At 45.6% G+C, this 6,620-nt stretch overlaps 1 long non-coding RNA gene across 1 annotated transcript; it reads right to left on the minus strand.

The window, feature by feature from the left end:
• Positions 1-549: 549 nt before the first annotated feature.
• LOC135460552 (uncharacterized) lies at positions 550-5,326 on the minus strand. Its single transcript, XR_010443245.1, has 2 exons — positions 4,141-5,326; positions 550-1,649 (listed from the first exon to the last, which is right to left on the minus strand). It is a non-coding gene; the product is annotated as an uncharacterized LOC135460552 (long non-coding RNA).
• Positions 5,327-6,620: the final 1,294 nt, after the last annotated feature.

The raw sequence follows: 6,620 nt of genomic DNA on the forward strand, positions 1-6,620 counted from the left end.
TTGAACTTTACTAGCAGCAATTCAGGCTGCAACAAATGGTGCCCTGAATGTGGGGCCTCCGGATTAGTCTGAGACCTCTTCTCCTGAAAAACATATGCACTAGACCACCCCGAGAATTTTCTTACCCCAGTGTGGTGAGATTGAAATTTTAGTTCCTTCCTCCTTGTACTCTCGGGTGTTGGGAAGAGACTGGGCTAAGATGGAGACAACACTCACCCACGCACAACAAGAAGTTTACCTCTACCTTAAAAAGTCTTTTCTTCAAGAAAAGTGTTGCTTTTCAGAGGAGGAGTGGAAGTATTTTGTACAGTGGTTATTTAAGCATTTTCCTTATATATCCCGTAACTTACTCCTAACCGATTGTTATAAATGATCAATCGAAAAGCCAAATTATAAAAAAATGCTAAAAGATTTATCTTTTTGCGCAACCAAAATACGGTCCTCAAAACCACCACAGCCAAAGAGACAGTGTCGAGCCCGGGATCAGCGCTGGGTGAACCTGGATCTGACCTCTATCACATCGAATCCCCACAAATTCACGAGAGTCACTTCTAGCAACAAGGTTTTATACAGTTTATTGTGCTCGAGGCGAAGGAGTCCCAATTTCTTTTGTAACTCTTCACATTCATAGTTGGTTCTTGTTGTTATCTTGTTATTATTTCATATTTCTCAAGTCCCACCCATACTGTTGTTTCGCTGGTTTTCTACCAAGCTGTTCTTCTCTGTAGCACAGTCCTTCATAGCTTCTCAGGGGCTCCTCCTGGGCTCTCGACCCACCCCTTTTTATTCCAGTTACCTTCACAAGCTACAGCTGCTGCCCAACAAAGGACTTCGCAGCTGTAGCTCATTTGGAGTAACTAGGACCCACTTATCTAATACATAGGACTCTCACTACATTTCAGTTGTTGTATTCTTATTGCTGTTATAACAATACATATATTCAGGCCCCCACAGGTTCTTTCACTGTGCAGAGCTGGACAAAGGCCGTCTCCTGATTGATAGCCAGCATTGATCGAATCTCAGGAAGTCATGTATTCAAATGTATCTTCCTGACGACTTTGGCTATCTTGATTGATGTTATCCACAGGGCGATGATCGCTCTTAGGCGGTTTCCGATGACTTGAGATACCGGTGATCATCGCATTGGGTGTGTCTATTCTTGGGCTAAAGTGCCGATTGTTCTCTGGCCGACTCCAGGAATTTTGGAGTTTGAATAGACATCCGCCTCTCGGGCTGCTTGTGGTCAGAGACTCGTTTGGGTTTCGCAATCTTTAAAAAATACATTCTTTGATAGCATGAATTATTTCTAACATATATTACGATCCCTCTCCTTTAATATCACCACATTAATTCATGCTCCCTCTACATCCCAAAATTACTAATATCAATTTATTTCCTACTTCTACCCTCCACCTTTAAGGGTCTCCTACAAAGAGAAAACTTTATTAAATTCTTATTCCATGTTCTCCTTGTGGGATTCCCTGAAAACCAATATAATTGTTCTCATTCATTTTGACCCATTTTTCAAATTTTGCCAAGACTTCAGCAGCATTGCTTGCACATTTCCTCTCTCCCAGGCTCATGATCTTGGATGTGTTGTTTCCAGAAGCCAACTGCAGGTCCACGGGTACTATAGCTATCTGCATACCCTGTACCATGGAACGGATCAGTCAAATAAAACAAGGAATTAGACATGGGAGAAATAGGATTCCTGCTACTGAACACAGCACAAAGAATATTTTTTGTTCCACCAGGCCCCATCAAATAATCTGTCCCACCAGGATGATTGTAAGATCGAATTCCATTTTTGAACTGGGACATGGGCCACTTTTTAAATTTTGGCTGCCAATCCTCTTATGGTTTCCCCATAATCATCAATTTCGATATAACATTCTGATTCATTGAATTTTCCACACACTCCCCCTTCTTCGGCAAGCAAATAGTCTAAAGCTATTCGATTCTGGTACACAAACGCTCATACCTGGGTGTGCTGTCGACTTAGTAAATCCAGGGCCTCTGAAGTATGATTTGACACAATTTCCACCACTGCCTGCAACCTGATCAGCCGGTTCAGTAGATAAATTGGAGTCCTATATCCATAGCTTCCGTCCTGAGCCTATGTGGCCAGCCCATAATAATAAATTATTCTTGCTGCTGGCCACTCCTCCTCCCCCTAAGTTTGCCTGCCACTTATGACAGGTATCATTTTCTTCAGGCTTCTTCGCACCCTCCTCAGGGTCTCATACAGAGGAGCTGCTAGTACGTTACTTTTTGTTCGGGGGAGAGTGAAGAAGATTGGCTGGATCATGCCCAAAGTGCATGATCCTTTCCACCTTGGGGGTAACTCACTGTATGCTTTCTTTCCACAGATCCAATAAATTCCATCTGGGGCTTTCCATCTGATGTTAGTTTTCCCTGGGTCTCCCCAATATTTTTTCAGACACGCCAAGGATTGGAAAGGATTGGCTCCAGGACTATTGACCTAGCAAAGTCCTATTTGTCTCTTCCATTCACAATTTGTTTCGTTTTTCTGACTCCAGTACCCTGTAGGAGGTTCTGGTTTCCAGACTTTGCCCTTGCTGTTTGAATTTACTGTCAGAGTAGTTATGCATTGAGTGTATCCCACCATTTCGGTATATTCTTTCCCCTCTCGACTGATGCAGATTGTTCCAATCACCCTTTGCTCCAACACTCATCCCTCAGGTCTCTGTGCCAATTTTGAGACCCTTGGGTTGTCCCATTTCAAAAGCTGTTCCGGAGCCCAGCCTTCACCTTTCCAAGGCCATTTCTCTGCTGATTTCAGCCCCCCACAAATCCAACAATTTGACAATACCAATTCTGTGGCAATTTCCTGCATTAAATCAATGAATAAGTTCTGGTCTGGGGAAGGTAGTTCCCCATCAGCGTATTGTTTCTCGAGCAGTTCATACTTCTCTCCCAGAGTTTTCAATCTTTATTGTTCCACTCTTTTCTTCCTAACTTCTGACTCCCTTTTTTTCAGCTCCTGAGTAATTTCCCTCATCTTTCCCTCAGGATCTGTTCCATCTTTGTTTCTCCCAAAACAGACAGCCCTATCATATTGCAGGCAGACCCTATCATTGTTTGCCTGTGCTAAGTCCAATATGATCGACTCTCTGTTTAGGGTGAATTTGTTGTCAAATTTCATATTTCTTCCCACCCAGTACATTTTCCCATTCATCACACATCCCCAGTCTTGAATTGTCATAACACAATGGATTCACCTGGTGATATGCTACAAAAATTGACTCTGTCTTTCCCCCAACCCACATTGTCTGATTACATTGATTGCAAATGGGGATTGACATTAGCTCTACATTCCTTTTCCGTATTTGATGTTGGTGCTTGTCTGACTGCCCGTTCCGCATCCCCACATTCGGATCTATACACAAGATCTCTTTGCCTGATCTGCATAATTTGACCTGAGTGCCGTTTATCATACAGTACCTGCCAGACTCCCTGATGCACTCCTCTGGGGCTTGGTTTGCTGAGGTTCCCCTGTCCCTTTGCTTGACTGGGACTATCTGAGCGCATTTACTGCACCCATCTGCGGAACTCTCATTTCCGTCATGGATCGGGGTCTCAATGTGCAGACTCAGTGTCCCGCACATGGCTAGGCTCAGGCCAAGCAGGATTCCCACCAGGCGTACTCCTCTGCCTTTGCCTCCGCCCCCTGGGGTGCCACCAGTGGCGAGGAAGACCATCTTCGCGGCAGAAGGAGTATTCTTCAGGGAATACATTCTCGGACCTTGCCACACACCTCCTCTTAAAGGCGCCCCACCGTGAGATCTTGACAGCATCTGAGCTGCCCGGTACTTTGATTGATTTCCGACTCTCCAAATCCAAAATCTCTGCTTTAGATTTGAGTTTTCCATGCACCCCATTCTGGAAAATGTGGAACCACTCTTGTGAATCTAATTCAATTATTCCTAAATTTGTGGCTAGGGCTAGAAAACAGTCAGTCAGTTCAAGCTCCTCTTCCAGACACTGAGTGCACAATCCCTTTGGCCTCTGCCCCCTTCTGCAATGTATAACAAAAATTCCCTGACAATATTCACACTTAAAGTGTACAAACAGATAGCATACACAATCTGACAGTATACAACCTATCCGTTCACCCACCATCGGTCATTTGTGAGGACGTTGGAGTTTGATTTTCAGGTCGCCTGGGGAAGAAGTGACCTTCCACTCGGGTGCTTCCTCCTGGTGTTTGACCTTCTTCACTCTGGACGTGTGTGTCCAACATTTTTCCACCATCCGAATGGCCGTGTCTGTTGTCAGGAGCACAAGAAAGAGACCTTCCCAGTGAGGAGAGAGGAGTACCTCCTTCCAAACTTTCACAAACACTCTGTCACCCGGTTGAATTTTGTGGATAGCAAATCCCAGAGGGGTGCTCTGAGATAGTATCCCGTTTTCTCAGTTCCTGTAAATTTCTGTTTATCGCTACCAAATATGGTTGAATCTGGCTGTCATTCCATCTGAGGTGTCCCACCGGCATCCCGTGCTTGTATGGCATCCCATATAGCATCCCAAAGGGTGAGAGCCCCGTCTCTTGATGAGGCATCGTCCTGATATTAAGCAAGGCCAGAGAGAGGGATTTCAGCCAGGACATCCAGGTTTCTAAAATTAATTCAGACAACTGCGCTTTCAAGGTCTGAATCATCCTTTCAACCTGTCCCGAGCTCTGGGGATGCCACGGGGTGTGGTATTCCCACCGAATGCCTAGTGCCTCTGCCATCTGCTTAATAATTTTCTAGGAAAATGAGTCCCTTGATCCGAGTCAATGTAGTTCACCACCCCGTATCGGGGCACAATTTCTTCCAGCAATTTCCTGGACACAGTCTGAGCTGTTGCCCTTGGACTGGGGAAAGCTTCCACCCAATGGGTCAATTTGTCTACTATTACAAGCACAAATTTGAACCTTCCCACTTTAGGCAATTCAGTAAAATCAACTTGAATTCTCTCAAAAGGTCGGTACGCAATGGGGCAGCTCCCCAGGATCGCTTGTCTGGCCTTGGTTTTGTTAATTTTCTGACAGATCAGGCATCCTTGTACCTGTCGTTTGGCCAATTCTAAATTCCTCTGCACCTGAAAAATTTCAAAAACTGTTCAGCCAGGGCCTGAGCTCCCCAGTGTGTTCACTGGTGCAGTCTCCTCAAAATTCTCCTGGTAAAACCTTTAGAGACTAGTTCTCTCCCATCCGGTAGTTTCCACTTACCTTCTTCCAGTTTCCCCCCAATTTTCTCATAACTTTCAATCTCCTTTGGGGAGGGCTGAGGAGGGTCATCTGGGGCCTCGATCCCTTCGATCTCCGGGGTACTTACCATCATCAGTGCCGCGGTCTTGGCCTCCTGGTCTGCCAAGTTGTTTCCCCGGTTCCGGAATTGCATCCCTGCCTGATGTCCCTTCACATGGACAACTGAAATTTCTTCCGGCTCCCTTATCGCTTCCAGAATTTGCCGGATCAATTCCCCGTGCATCAGTCCCTGTCCGCATGTGTTGATCAGCCCCCTTTCTTCCCAAATTTTCCCAAAGGTGTGAACCACCCCAAAGGCATACCTAGAGTGTGTAAAAATTGTTCCCTTCTTTCCCTTCAGTCCTTTCAAGGCTCTCAGAACTGCATACAGTTTGCAAGCCTGTGCTGACCAACGCGCGTTCAGGGAGCCTGCTTCTATCACTTTCCCTGTTTGCCCGTCCACGACTGCATATCCTGACTTCCTTTTCCTGTCAATCACCCTGTTTGAGCCATCTACAAACCATTTTTCCCCTTCATCTAATTCCTCTTCTTCCAAATCTTCCCTAATCTTTATCTGCAATTCGACCGCTTCCATGCAATCGTGAACGAGTTCCTCCGAAGCTTCCCCAAACAAGAACTGAGCCGAGTTTTGCGCAGTTATTGTCTGGAATTCCAAATCCTGTGAATGAATCAAAATGGCTTCATACTTCAGCAATCTAGCAGCAGTGAGTCATTTATCTGCTTTCTGTTGTAGTATGCCCCGCACATTGTGTGGTGCAAATACTACCAAAGGTGCTCCGAAAGTTACTTTCTTGGCTTCCTCCACCAACAATGCCACAGCTACAATCGCTTGCAAGCACGTGGGCCAGCCCCTGCTAACAGGGTCCAAAAGCCTAGAAAAGTAACCCACCAGTTTCCTGACCTCTGCCCAGTCCTGTGTCAGCACACCATATGCCGTATGGTTGCTCACATCCACGAACAACTGGAATGGCCATCTCACATCGGGAGACTCAGCACTGGTGCTGCTGTGAGCGCTTCCTCGACTCTCCTGAATTCATCCTCGTCCTTTTCTGTCCATTTCATTCTGTCCGTAGTGAGTTTTTCATACAAAAATTTCACCTTCTTGCTGTATCCCTCAATCCACTGCTGGCAATACCCCAATAACCCCAGAAGTTGCCTAACTTCTCTTTTTGTCCGTGGGGGTGGTAAGGCAATAATCCCTGCCACCCTTTCAGGATCCAACTTCTTTTTCCCTCTGGTTAACCAATGTCCCAAATATCTGACCTCGGGCTCTGTGAATTGCAACTTTGACTTTGACACCTTCAATTCTTTTTCCCCTAAAAAGTTCAAAAGTTCAATGGTACTT

The sequence above is a fragment of the Zonotrichia leucophrys genome, unplaced genomic scaffold (assembly GCF_028769735.1).
Source record: "Zonotrichia leucophrys gambelii isolate GWCS_2022_RI unplaced genomic scaffold, RI_Zleu_2.0 Scaffold_57_311046, whole genome shotgun sequence".
Lineage (NCBI taxonomy): Eukaryota > Metazoa > Chordata > Aves > Passeriformes > Passerellidae > Zonotrichia > Zonotrichia leucophrys.